The following is a 15,206-nucleotide window of genomic DNA, read 5'->3' as shown; positions in this document are numbered from 1 at the left end:
AGGCTTATTTAGTTAAATTTTTTTAGTTTAGAGATTTAATTGGATGAAAAAAATTGAGAGGAGTTTAATTCCTTTTTCGAAAAAATTTGAGTCCCCTTAACAAAATAGTTTTATTAATGCATTTTGAAATTAGTCCTGCTTATTTCAAATAAAACACATTGATGATTTACATGGGTATAGATTCATAGAAGTAGTAAAATTATATTTCCCAAAGCCTCTCCTAAAATTCCCGAAATCAAGCTTCTCACAACAACTCTGGCCCAGTCTTGCCCAATTCTCCTCCTCATCTAGTCTTGCCCAATTCGGTCGGAGTTATTTAATAATTTTTTATAAATTATTTAAAATCGATCGATTAATTAAATTAATTGAATTTAATAAATAATATTATAATATATAAATAAAAAAATAAGATCGATTAAGTTAATTAATTTTTAATATATTTTATCTTTATTTTAACATAAAAATATAAATTTCTGTTAATGAAAAAGGGTAAATTTCGGTTAATGGAAAAAGTTTGGTTGTTTAAAATTTTGATTCGATTAAAGATTAAGAGATTAAAAGGATTGATTAATTCCATTGATGAGATTAATGATGGTTCGGATGGATTACCCTTCGATTAACCAATTGAAGAACCTACTCCAGTCTCTGTCTTCAAGCTTCCGACAGATCAAACCAAATAGCATAATATTAATTAAGGTAAATTTTGAAACTTGAGTCATTAGATTGAGTTAGGGCTTGGTTAATGTTATCTACTCTCTGCCTCTGCACTCACTGTGCTATATCTGATTTTCCGTTTTTGATCCTATTGCTTGTTACACTCTTTAATCCAATTTTTTAAATGGTATCGGTTTCCAGACATAGTGGAATGCTATCGACACTATTTTCTTTTCTACTATTATTAGCGTCTGCTGTCCCTGATGTGAAATTTGTTAACACTGCTATTAAAGTTCTTTAGCGGCGGTGGACGATTCAGCTACAGCCAATAGTGGCTGCCAGTGCTATTTAACCTTGAAACCCAAAAATTTGGAAAATTTAAAAGGTAGCTGAAATTTTTTGGATTGTCATATTGACTGCATATTTGGCAGGGGAAAAAAAGAAGAACAGATGGGGAAGAGGGGAAGAGCGTGTGTGGTGGTTCTAGGAGATCTTGGTCGTAGCCCTCGTATGCAGTATCATGCCCTTTCCCTTGCGCGTCAGGTCTTGCAGTAATTTTCTTCTGTAATCTGGATTTACGGTTTTATTTCTTTGAAATATTTTGCTTTAATATGCTAGAGTTTTTGGTTGAGCTGAAATGTTTATTTTAGGCCAAATGGAGTTTAGTTTTCACAAATTTCTTGCTCAACTTCTTTATTGACGCAATGATGTTATTTTCGCTTATTTGTTTGCATTATGGATTTATCGTGTAATATAATGACGGGTATTGGCATGAAGGAAAGTAATCCTTAAGATAAAATGTTTATTTGGTATTTGGTTTTATACTTGCCTTTTGTGTTGGAGGCAAAATAAGCAAGTTTGAATGCGGAAACACATTAACATTTTGAAGAATGAGAAGTTAAAAGGTTAACCTTTATTCTTGGACAAAAACTACCGCATTTTAGATTCTTATGGAATAATTGTATTAGGATTGATGATTTGTTTGTCTTTTAATCTTTTCTTGGGTACATAGTCTTTTATTAAGTTTTAAGCAATTGCATTTTGCTTTCTACCATTTTCTTTTATGTTTTATTAGTAAAGTGTATCGTTTTATATCAAATAGAAAAAAGCAAACTGAGAAGATGAATGACCATGTGGAGCCTAAGTAATTGGTTCGTGCAAGGAGACTTGTGCTAAATTAGAAATGCATGTGTGTTGGTTCTTCCTGTTCATTTGTTTTGAACAGAATGAATACCCCTAACTATGTATCTACATTGTTTTCTATAGTACTTAATTAATCTTCATAGGAACAAAGCTTGATATAATCGATAGGATTTGACATATGTAGGCATTAAGATAGCAATGACTGGCACAAACATTTTGCAGGTTATGCCTCTCTATATACTTTGGAGAAGACTGTTGACTTTCTATCATTCTTTATGTGACATCAATAATCTACTACAGTTGCCAGTCTCCTTAGTTCTTGTATTTTCCATCAATTCATGCCTACGCCTTGGTGGATAGGCCTGAACCATTTCCATAATTTTTAGAAGGTTTAGATGGAAGAAATTAGTTATGGTAAAGACCGGCTTCTACAACTTCTAAGCTGTCATACTTTCAATTGTCGTGGTTAAAGGAAATTTTCTGTAAGGTTAGCTTTTGTAAATTAGCCCAGTATTAAAAGTTTCATGGGAAATAAGTACTCTGTTTTTTGTTTTGTTTTTTCTTTCTTGGTGTAGGATGATCAGTACTTTTTGATATGCAATTTTTATATGCCCAAATACGCATCCTCTACCTTCCAGTCCTCACAGATCTTCCACAAAAGTAATAAACTTTAATGCTCTGTATATGCCAGTCCTATGTAATGACATGCTTATCTAACATGTCCTAAATAGAGTAGAAACATTTAGAGGAAGCATGGAAAAGAAAGCATGTTGTTTTAGGAGGCACAGTTATGTCTTAGAAATAAAGAAAAAAAACATTATGTTTATTTTTTGTAAATGCCATGAAGAGCTTTCGTTAAAACAAAAGAGTAGTTAAATAAATGAATAAGCTGTCTATTCTTCTCATTATAATTGATTTCGCAGGCATCCTTGGAAGTGGATATTGTTGCTTATGGAGGTATACCTTTCTATGTAATAATGAATTAAATTGCACACCTTTTTTTTTCTTTCCTTTTTTCTGCCATGGAATGTTTACTTTATAGTAAAATTAATAGGAGAGAATCATGTGTACTACTTAACAACTTTCAATAAGAAAAAAAGTTTGGAAAATTTTCTTGTAGGATGGAGATTTTGTGAACCCAAATTTTACATTATGCACTATATATGAAAGATTATTCTGTTCGAACTCTAAATTTAGATAGGCTATCTTAAGAATTTTTTATATTAATAAATATACTAATTGAATGTGAATTTAAATATTTTGATAGGTTCCGAACCCCACTCTGCTGTTATAGAGAATGAATCTATTCATATTCACACAATGGTATTGTCTGGAGGAATATCATGGAGCTAAGGTATTATTACTAGGCTATTATTTAAATTTTTCTAATTAATTCGAAGATACTTTATCCACTAATGCTCTTACTGAAGCCAATCATTCAGTTTGTAATACTTCTTTGGTTTCTTTGCTTCAAAGTTCCTCCTCCTGATGCCTTCATAGTGCAAGTGAGCTTCTATTTTCCACTAGAGAGATCTCAAGTTCTGTTTTCTATATTGTTTAGAACAAATGGTCTTACTCTAACTGCTACGAAATATTGCTATGTCTTTTCCACCAGAAATTGTAGAATCTTTTCAATGGAATCTGTCTTTCAAAGATTTTGATGTACTATCATGGTGTTAGAGATTAACCACAAATTAGCTCTTTCTATTAATTGCTTAAGAGGTCGGAAATAACAGTTTTCTAAAGCTCAAGCGATGAGTGGAAGGCTTATGACTTATGAGCAATGTTTTCAAAAGAGAGAGAGATAAAGAAAGGAATAGACAGAAGGGTAGGGCTTATTTTCTCTCCTTGGACCAATATCTAAATTAGTTGTTTTTCTTTTCCATTTAAATTAGGAAAAAGACTTGTTGGGGTGGGGCAGGGAGGGGAAGGATGTAGTGTACAGAATGCTTGAATGACATCCTCTTCATTTATTTTAAGAACAAGGGACCTTGTGCATACTGTATTCCCTATGAAGTTTTGTGGCTGTTTCCGCAGTGGTTCTTCTTTATCAAGCTTTCTATGATTTTTAAATGAGATTTAACCAGAGTTATCTCACACTACTGCAGCAAATTTCTTCCTATATATTTTTGGGCTTATTTTTGTATGAGCAGGCATGTGGTTGGGTGTACATTTGTTACCTCTGCATGTGTGAATGAGTTTTGTTGGCTTTCTGGTTGTTTTCCTAGTGATTCTTATTTATCAAACTTTCTATGATTTTTAAATGAGTTTTAACCAGAGTTATCTCACACTACTGCAGCAAATTTCTTTCAATGTATTTTTGGGTTTATTTTTGTATGAGCATGCCAATGGTTGGGTTGTACACTTGCTACCTCTGCATGTGTGAATAAATTTTGTTGCTCAGTTTTTGCATTTTCAAACTTTCATTTTAACAAGGAGAAAATTCAACCAAACTCTAGTAGCCATTCTTTCTTAATGATGTGCAAAGTCTTTTTTTTTTTTTTAAAAGAAAGAGAATTCCTATGGTACATGCTTATACATGATCCATATTCTTATGGAAAAATTTTTTTGAATTACATTGATGATTATACTTTTTACTCATAATCTACCTGTGGTAGTATTTACATCATATAAGGCCAATATGGATAGGTGGTGATGGAACCTTACTATCATAATTTTGTTTTTGGTATGTATGGCATCCTATTTGGATTTGGTCTACTCCACGAGGTAAAACTCTCCTGTTTCATTTAAAGCCACTGCTTTCCCAAGTTTCTACCTTAGACTTAGGTGAAACTTTGTAATGTTCTGTAGTTTGTCATGTCTTTCTTAGCATCTTGTAATATCTCCGTGGTTATCAGTATCTTGTTTTTTAGTTAGCTGTTTTTTTCTCCTTATTGCCGGTTTTAAAGGTTGTAGATGCCTAATTTTTCATTACATAAATTTAGCTAGGTCTTGCTCTTTCATTGTTTTAAGAAATTCCTTTTTTTCCCTCTGAAACTCTCTTGATATTTCATCCATTTGTGTAGAATCCTCCTTCTGTTCCAACATTAGTGGCTGTAAAGTGGGCGAGCTCAATGAGAAAGTTGGCATTCATTGTTGATTGGCATAATTTTGGATTTACCTTACTTGGATTGTCTGTGGGAAGAAGCAGCCCATTTGTCTCTATATACCATTGGTAAGTTATAAGCCTCCTGTTTGGTATTGTCAAGAGGACCTTTTTGGAGCTGTGCGATGGATGGATCTTGTTTTGAATTTTAAGTATCTGCTTAGGTTTGAGAAGCGTTATGGGCAAATGGCAAATGGTTCCCTATGTGTAACAAGGGCAATGCAGCTTGAATTAGCTCAAAACTGGGGAATTAGGTAAGATTTCCAGCTCATTGTTGGTTAATTATTTTCATTGTCTGATGAAATGTTATGGGAAAATGTCTAATTATATTGCATGTGGTTAAATTTACAGAGCCACAGTTTTATATGATTAGCCTCCTGAGTTTTTTTGTCCAACTTCACTTCAGGAGAAGCGTAAGGTGAGATTCATGTTATTGAGTTCTCATAAAGATTTATGCTCTAAGATTTATTTTGTAATGGAGTTTCATTTTTAGTTGTTTTGCAGATTAAATAGGTATCTTTGTCACCCTCTTGGGGTTCGAGATTGTGTAACTGCTAGTAAGTCTAGTAAATAATCAAATTTATTTTGATTAGCAGCCTTAAAGAACACTTTTGACTGATTTTACCCTCATGCGGCAACTACAGAAATTGGGGCAGATGACCAAAGTGAATCATTATTTAGAACTCAGGTTGACACTGACATCTTGTTGAAGCCAAATAGGCCGGCTCTTGTTGTAAGCAGTACAAGCTGGTGAGACCATCCTCTATGAGTGCCCTATTTGTGGACTTCTTGCACTCAATATTTCTGCTTTTCTTTTTATCCTTTGTTGTACCCTTAGTTGCTCTAGCCTCATTAAACTTTTACCCAGTAAGTGTAGAAATCAGAGTATTTGATACTAAATAGAACATAAATCAGAGTTTTTATATACAACCTATGACACTACTTTAGGAAACTCTAAGTTAGGAAAGATACTAAATAGGAGATATGATCCCTTAAAATAAGGGATTTTAATAAAAAAATATCTACAAAATATTCCTAAAATATTTACAGAATATTCCTACACTCCCCCTCAAGCTGGAGAATATACATTGTATAATCCCAGCTTGAATAGGAATTTATTGAACACAGGTTTTGGCAAAGCCTTGGTAAGAATGTCTGCAATCTGTCCTTCTGAAGGAATGTAAGAAAGAGTGGCTGTCTTTTTGTTGACTTGATCAGCAATAAAATGCCTATCAATTCAACATGCTTTGTTCGGTCATGTTGAACTGGGTTCTTGGCAATCTGAATGGCAGATTGATTATCACACAAAACTTCAAAGTGATCCTCCTGATTTGTGCCAAGTTCTTTTAGTAATTTAAGTAGCCAAATTCCTTCGCATATCCCCAAAGCTAGTGCTCTAAATTCAGCTTCAGCACTACTTCTTGAAACAACAGATTGTTTCTTACTTCTCCAAGTTGTAAGGTTACCCCAAACAAAAGTGCAGTACCCACTAGTGGATCTTCTTTCAGTGAGATCTCCAGCCCAACTAGAGTCTGTAAAAATCTTAACAGTTCTGTCTTGTGTCTTCTTAAACATTAAGCCGTGTCCTGGAGTTTTCTTCAAGTACTTGAGAATTCTATTTGCTGGTGCCATATGCTCTTCAGTAGGATTAGTCATGTGTTGACTTATCACATTTACGGGAAAAGCTATATCTGGCCTTGTCAAGGATAAGTAGATTAGTTTCCCAACTAACCTTTGAAATTTCTCTCTGTCTACTAAGGACTCATCTTCTTTATTGAATCTCAAGTTTGCCTCCATTGGTGTATCAGCCGGCTTACAGCCAAGAAAATCAGTTTCTTTGAGTAAATCAAGTACATACTTTCTCTGGTTGATCACAAGTCATTCTTTTGATCTTGCCACCTCCATTCCTAGGAAATACCTTAGCTTTCCCAAGTCCTTGGTTTCGAATTCCCTGTTTAACAACTTCTTCAAATTGCTAATCTCTTCCTCATCATCTCCAGTAAGAATGATGTCATCCACATACACAATTAGGATAGCTTTCTTATTTGTAGAAGTTACCTTGATGAAAAACGTATGATCGGCAAGGGACTGCTTGTAGCCATTTTGAAGAATGACTTTAGTGAACCTCTCGAACCAAGCTCTGGGTGATTGTTTTAACCCGTATAGAGACTTGTTGAGCTTGCAAACCTTGTTGCTACCTTCAATAGACTTTGAGCCAGGTGGCAATTGCATATAGACTTCTTCCTCAAGCTTGCCATTAAGAAATGCGTTTTTTACATCAAGTTGGTGTAATTTCCAATCGCAATTTACAGCCAAACTTAGGAGTACTCGAATAGTTTTAAGCTTTGCCACAGGTGCAAAAGTTTCTGTGAAGTCTATCCCATATGTTTGCGTGAAACCTCTGGCCACTAGTCTAGCTTTGTATCGTTGGATACTGCCATTGGAGTTATACTTTACAGCAAAGATCCATTTACAGCCGACAGCCTTTTTTCCTTGAGGAAGGTCTGTAATGGTCCAAGTAGCATTTTTCTCTAGTGCACAAATTTCCTCTTCAACAGCCCTTCTCTATTTTGGATCCTTTAGAGCTTCAGCTATGCTTGTGAGAACCTATTCTTTATCCAAAGTTGCTGTAAATGCTTGAAAAGACGGCATCAATGAATTATAACCAGTAAATTTTTCAATAGAATGCTTGGTGCACTGTCTAACCCCTTTTCTAATAGCAATAGGAAAGTCATCTAGAGTAGTGGACTTATTGATTTCTTCTTCCATTTCGGCAGCTGGACCCAAATCCAATTCTCGGCAAGAATCAGATTGCAAAACAGTCTCAGGGATATGTCTTTTTTTTCTTGTTTAGACACGAAGCTGTTTGGGTGGTGGTGTTTTTTGAAGACTGTCAATTGGAGTAGGTGTATTTTCAGGAAGAGTGTTTAAAGTGGGTGTAGGTGAATTAGTCATAGGTACTACAGGAGAATCAATGGGAGCATTCACAGGTGACAGATCTGCAGGTAATGGCGAACAAGATGGCAATTCTGAAGGTTGAGAATGAAGATTAGGAGGAGATACCTGTTGTGGCTGAAAATCACTCCATGTTTCCCCCTGATTTTCAGCCTGAGTGAAATAGGAATCCTGCTCATAAAATGTTATATCCATAGTGGTGAAAAATCATTTAGAAGGAGGATGATAGCATTTATAACCCTTCTTAAGTGAAGAATACCCAACCAATACACATTTTAAAGACTTAGGATCTAACTTGGACTTATTAGGAGCAATATTTTGGATAAAAACAGTGCAGCCAAAAATTTTAAGTGGCAGAATGGAGGAGATAGGCTTAAAATGAGGAAAGTGCTGCAAAAATATAGATTGAGGCGTTTGAAATTTTAAAACCTTACTAGGCATCCGGTTGATTAAATATGTGGCAGTTAATAAGGCTTCCCCCCACAAATATTTAGGAACATTAGTGGTAAATAGAAGAGAACGAGTAACTTCAAGAAGGTGCCTATTTTTCCTTTCGGCAATGCTGCTTTGCTGTGGGGTTCCAACACAAGAATTAATCTGAACTATGCCCTTTTCCTTAAAAAAATCACCAAAAGACCTAGCAAAAAATTCACTGCCATTATCAGATTTAAATAGCTGGATTTTAGACCCAAATTGAGTGAGAACCATGTTATAAAATTGCACAAAAACACTAGCAGTTTCAGATTTATCTTTCAGCAAATAAGTCCAAGTTATCCTACTGTGATCATCAATAAAAGTGATAAACCACTTACAATTATCAGCATTCTTCACCCGAGAAGGGCCCCAAATATCACTATGGATCAAAGCAAAAGGGTAAGAAGGCTTGTATGTAGAAGGAAAATAAGATGATTTAGTATGTTTGGCAAGAGAGCAAACTTTACAAGAAAAAGAATTAGGCCTTTTATTAATGAATAGAGCAGGAAACAATTTTGCAAGGTATTGGAAACTAGGATGGCCTAAACGAAAGTGCCATAACATAACAGTATCAACTTTTCCTAAAGCGGTAAATGACTTGGAGATCTCGATTTTAGGAGAGGTAGGGAGGATGTAGAAACCATTATGCAAGCTGGCCTTACCAATCATCTTCTTCGAGTTCAGTGCCTGCAAAGTACAATCACGATCATTAAAAATTACAAAGCAGTGCAAGTCTGTGGACAATTTACTAACAGAGATGAGATTGCACGCCAGATTTGGTACAAAGAGAACATTTTTAAGTGCAATCTGTTCATTGAGAATAACAGTGCCATGTCCCTCTATTTTGCACAAGGTACCATTAGCCGTTTTGACAGCTTTACCAAAGGTATGGAAAAAATTGTGAAACAATGCTTTGTTACCAGTCATATGATCCGTAGCACCAGAATCGAGGATCCAATTAGGAGTCAACTGGGAGGAGAAAAATGCAGTAGAAGAAAGGTTACCTTCTGGATCTTTTATGACCAGATTACCCTCACAAGACCCTTGAAACTTTCCAAATAGTTTTTGAAGTTCAGCAATCTGTTCTTTAGTGAAACTAGTGACAGAGGTGGCAACGACAAGGCTTGATTTATTATCTCGAGAGTGCTTGGACTTCCAGTCCTGAGGCTTACCATGAAGCTTCCAACACTTCTCCTTAGAGTGGTCGGGCTTTTTGCAATGATCACACCAAGGTCTCCCCCGTTTGGAAGAGGGAGATGATTGATGGGTCAGTAAGGCAGATCTTTCAGAAGTGGAATATGGTTCATCAGACAGTATCACACACCTTCGGCTTTCTTCCTTCTTGACCATAAAGAAAGCCTCTCGAAGGGAGGGAAGAGGAGACGAATCTGATGGAGCATCGGAACCAAAAAAATTTTCTGGATTTGAAGTAATCTCCGAAGTAGGAGAAGGAGTTTCGGACATGGTCTAGGTTGAAAAAAGAAATCGTAACCTAAGCTGATACCATGTAGAAATCAGAGTATTTGATACTAAATAGAACATAAATCAGAGTTTTTATATACAACCTATGACACTACTTTAGGAAACTCTAAGTTAGGAAAGATACTAAATAGGAGATATGATCCCTTAAAATAAGGGATTTTAATAAAAAAATATCTACAAAATATTCCTAAAATATTTACAGAATATTCCTACAGTAAGAGCGGTAATGGAAAGAATATGCTAATAGATGTTAGTCTATGGAATTTAAAAAATGGTCAAGGTGACAAGTTTTGTTCTTAAAATTGACTTTTTACACAATAACTTTTCCTTAATATGGAAGAAGTTTATCTTCTGTTCTATTTAAGATCACTTAATTTCATTTTCAACCATTTTTATCATTTTATTGAAGTATAGTTATGCTCATTGTAGAAGTTTCTCCTATCCTATTTTAAGATTATTTAATTTCAATTGTAACCATTTCCTTCCTTTTGTTCAAGTATGCACATGCTTGTTTTTGTGTGGTGGGTATTTATAAATCTATTTAGAGATTCATTTTCGAGAATTAACATCTTTCCAGGACGCCAGATGAAGATTTTGAGATTTTATTGGAAGCAGCGGTGATGTATGATAGACGAGTTGCTGCTTTACTGGATGAAAATGATTCTGCCGATGAAGGGGTCCTCTGGAAGGAGATCTCTGGTGGAAAGCAATACTTGTACCCTAGGTTGTTGTTCATCATTACAGGTAATGGTACTGTATGTCCCAGAAGCATTTGCTTCTGTGCTCCATTGTTTCTTAAAAATTTCCAATATTCATTTAGGCAAAGGTCCTGAAAAGGAAAAGTACGAAGAGAAAATAAAGAGGTTAAACGTCAAACGTGTTGCATTTCGTACCATGTGGCTATCAACTGAGGAAGATCCATTGCTTCTTGGTATGATATTCGTAATCTATTTTCTCTTCCTCATAGTTCATTAGGAAGAAGGGAAAAGTCCTTCATACTACACATCCATATTCTTGCTTCATTTTACAGGTTCAGCAGATTTAGGTGTTTGTCGGCATACTTCCTCCTCAGGGTTAGACCTTCCCATGAAGGTATGTCATTCTGGAGCTCCTGTTAAAGCCTTCTTAGGAAAAGAACATTTGCAGCGATAAACCTTTATCACTCACTGAACTTGTATTGGCTAGTAGGTGGTGGATATGTTTGGTTGTGGACTTCCAGTATGCGCTGTTTCCTACTCTTCGTAAACTTGTGCACTTATCATTCATGGTTTATTGGCTAATAATTCGATACCTTTTAATGCTAAAGTCTATTACTATCTGCTACTGGTTTGACTTCTGAAGTATTGACGAGCCTGTGAAGGCTGAGAAAAATGGTCTGCTCTTTTCATCGTCATCAGAGCTAGCTGATGAGCTCTTGGTAAGTGTTTTGTACTTGACAATGACAATTGGTACTTGCAAATAGAAGTGGATGATGCAAAATATCTTGATACAACCCTGCCTAGGAATCATGATAGTTCTTGTTAAGCATCCATTCTCACCTAGATCTAGATAATTTGTTAGATCACTATTGGATCGATTGAAAATTACTCCACTTGCAATCAATGTTGTAGTAATCGGACTGGTGGTCAAACCGGCTTGACCATCTATTCCCAGTTCAACCATGACAAAATAAAAAATTTCAAAATATTCTAGAAAATTTATAAAAAATAAAAATAGGAAAAAAAAATTAATAAACACAATAGATAATGAGGAAACATAAACTTCCATTTTATAAATTATAACCTCAAAATTAAATATTTAAACTACTTCAATCTAGTTCAATTTGTTTTTTAACCGGTTTGATTGGTTTTTACCAGTTGAACCCTTGTTGGTTTTATGCTACTGGTTGGACTACTAGTTCATGATTCAACCATTCGGTCTGGTCTAGTTTTGATCACCATGCTTGCAACTGACACTTCATTACAGCAAACTCCTCTTGTAGGTCTAAAATCTCATGAACTTAATCCACATCAACAAATTCCTTGAAATTGAACAATTACTCATGATTGCATCATGATGACCCTCGAACCATAGCTCCTTAGGCCCTATAAGCTACACGTTAGGGGAAGTGTGTAGCAGTAAGATTCCACATCCATCAAGTATTAGGCTACCTGTGGTCTTGTATTAAAGTTGGGTCCCTCCACCTACTACCAATTGGTTTTAGGTTGGATGCTTGACAATTCTTTTCATAAAAAAGAAGAAAATGACCTCCTACATTTTTCCATATGCAAAATTCCTTCAAAATCCTCTGCTTTTCTCTTTCCCACAGCCTATTGGTGCATCACCATTAATATTAATGCCTTTCTCCTAGGTGTGTCTGGGGTGGATTTACACCCCCTGGACCTTGAAATTCTTTGATTTGGAATCTAATGTCTCTATGTGATCTCATGTTAGCTTGTGTTTGGCTGTTGAACCTTATTATAAACTTGGACCAGAATAACTAATTAAATAGTTCATTGTTATTTTGTGACTTACATTTCCTGAGACTGTTACAATGGTGGTTTCTGATATTCCTTGGTTTTCTATTTTACATATCAACATTGGTAGATGCTCTTCAGGGGATTTCCAAATGAATGTGATGCTCTGAAATCTCTCAAGAACGGTGCATTGGAAACAGGTTCTTCAGCAAGATGGGCTGCTGAGTGGGAAGAACATGCTAAGCTGTTAATATCAGAGGTTATTTAACTCATCCTTAAGCCTTTTTTTTATGTTCCATTTCCCTTCACATTTTACTTCCTCTTATCTGATGTTTCTCAATAAATTATGTCTTATTCATTTCTCTCCTTTTCCTACCATACAGGGTGTATTACCCCTTTCAGCATGCTTTTTAATGAAAGATTTCCTTTAATTTTCCCATTTTTAATTGAATAAATGGACTTCAATTTGCAGGTCATATCCAGAAACTTGAAATAACCTTAACTTCAGCCATATTGTATCAAAGCTAGCCATTCCAGCCAACTTCCTCTGCCAGATATGTTAGTTTTTAGTCAAAGTGTTTGCTTCATGGGACATATGCTTACTCCAATTTTCCCAGGGAATATCACAATCCTTTGGTTAGAACTCTTTAGATTATAGTCCTTTTAGTTCCAAAATGACAGTAAGTTTTTATTTGTGGCAGCATACATATGATCGCATGGTTTGGATTTCTCATGTTTATAGAGTGTTTGAATGCTTCAACCCCTGAAATGTATTATTATTAAATTGATATAAATACATGGCTGCTAGTGATTTGTTACCAGCTGATCATGGTGGAAAAAATCACCCATGGCTCCATTTTAACGATCATTCAGATTACGTTAATGCATAACTGTTTGTGAAAACATATGTGTATACATGCCTGCATACGTGTATGCATGCATACATATCCACAAATAGATGTGGATATGAATATATATGTACATATCCTTGTCGAAGGTCGAAGTCTTTTTTGTTTTGCTCAGGAAGATTTTGATATTTATTTGTTCCATTTTACAAAAGTTGTCTATTTTGTTTGAGTCTTCAGCTATTTTGTTGCTAAGTTCTATACTAGTGTGTTGCCATGCTCTTTTTTGATCAAATTTTCTATGGGAACGACTGGATGGTGTCATTATATACATGTTTTTTTTTAATGGTGAAGAGGCAAGCATCTAACTCTTAATGAATCAAAAACATTACAGTATAAATCATTTGGGACAAATTGCAATTCACAGGCTACTACAACAATAGCTGCAGGGGGTTCCTTGAAGATCCTCAGCTGGCGAGTGTCTCTGCCTGGTTGCTGATCTCCATCCTGGTGCAGCCTTTACTCTATTCAAACAAATATGTCTAGTCCAAGCAAGAGTGTGCTAAGATCGATTCCATGCTCGCATGTTCAGCTCCAAAGACCCATTCATTTCTGTTATTCTTTTTTCCAAATGTTCCAATAGAACATTCCAAATATAATGCACCATTGGTAACACAATCACAAAAGAGAGAGGAGCATTTCAATTAAGGAAGATGTGAAAATTTTGTTATGCATACCTTGTGGAATCAATAGTTTCCAAGTATCTGGAATGGGCCAACAGTCATCTTGAAAGTTTGACAGCTGTCTCACCTTCATGTACACCAGTTCGGTGTGAACCATTGTTGAAGTACTTCCCAAAGCCGTTACCTATTAGTATCATCTCTTATTGACCAAGCGAGACTTTGCCTTATATCACTCCAAACACGCATTCAAGCAAAAAACAGAGCAGTTAGCCCTATCAATCGATATAAGACAAGTATCAATCATGCAGTATTTTTTGCCTAAGAACCTAAGCCCAAAAATATTCCGTATTTGTCACAAGGCTCACTCCAAACTTGTAGATGAAGGAGATGTTTTGCTTTAGCATTCTCCTCAATCCTAAAACCACTAGTTTTAACATGTTGGCATACTTCCTCTCATTTGACAAGAGAGATTTTTCTTAAAAAAAGACGTTCATCCTATCTAGATTTGTTCGTGGACCGTGTCGGGCCTATACTTAGTATTTATATTAATCTCCATTGTTTAGGCTCGGCTCAAAAAATGGACTTAATTTTTATCTAAGCCTGGCTCAAATAGAAATCTAAAAGCTTGGGTCTAACTCGTCTCGCTCATATTAGTTTTTTAATATTTTTTTGTGTAGAAAAAAAATTAAAAAAATCATTAAATACACTAAAAATCACTAAAATAAATGTTTCCCAATGCATTGAGAATACATTAAAATAAAGTCACAAGTAACATTAACAAAATAACAAAATAATAGCAACAATAGCAATAAAATAAAATAAAATAAAGTAGCATCTAATTAGCACTAAAATAGTACTAGAAATAAACAAATTAACACTAAAATAGTAGCACCAAATCAACATTAGATCAACACTAGCAAATCAACACTAGAATAGTAGTACAACATCAACAAAACAATAGCAAAACAATAGCAGAACAGCAAGACTAAAACAGTAACAAAATACTACTCGAACATCCTAAACTAGCAAATAATTTTTACATTTTGGGCTGTTATTTTTTACATTTTGGGATAATTTCTTACTTGGGTTTGACTAGTGTCACGAGGTTAGAACTTTAGTTTGGTAAACCGTACGACCTTAGGCAACTTCTTTATTTCAAATCCGCCTAAGTCAACCTAACTCTAGCGAAAATTCTCTCAAAAATTCTCTAGGACATCAAAAATAAAGTAGAAGCAAACTCAAAAAGAAGGAGCAATGAAAAGCCACAAGAAAGCAATGCACACTTTGAGTAAATACTCTTAAATATATTATTTAACTCAAGAATGGAATGAATACAAATGAAAAGGAGGACTCCATTTATAGTTGAGCTCCCCCAAGGCCAACGGTATAGATCGAATTACATTAATAG

General features: G+C 35.1%; 1 pseudogene; it reads left to right on the top strand.

The window, feature by feature from the left end:
- The first annotated feature begins 717 nt into the window (after window positions 1-717).
- Window positions 718-12,538, top strand: LOC107888501 (UDP-glycosyltransferase TURAN-like; annotated as a pseudogene).
- The last annotated feature ends 2,668 nt before the right edge of the window (window positions 12,539-15,206 follow it).

Source organism: Gossypium hirsutum, chromosome A09 (genome assembly GCF_007990345.1).
Source record: "Gossypium hirsutum isolate 1008001.06 chromosome A09, Gossypium_hirsutum_v2.1, whole genome shotgun sequence".
NCBI lineage: Eukaryota > Viridiplantae > Streptophyta > Magnoliopsida > Malvales > Malvaceae > Gossypium > Gossypium hirsutum.
Note: the sequence above shows the minus strand (reverse complement) of the source record. Positions and strands in the feature narration are given on the sequence as shown.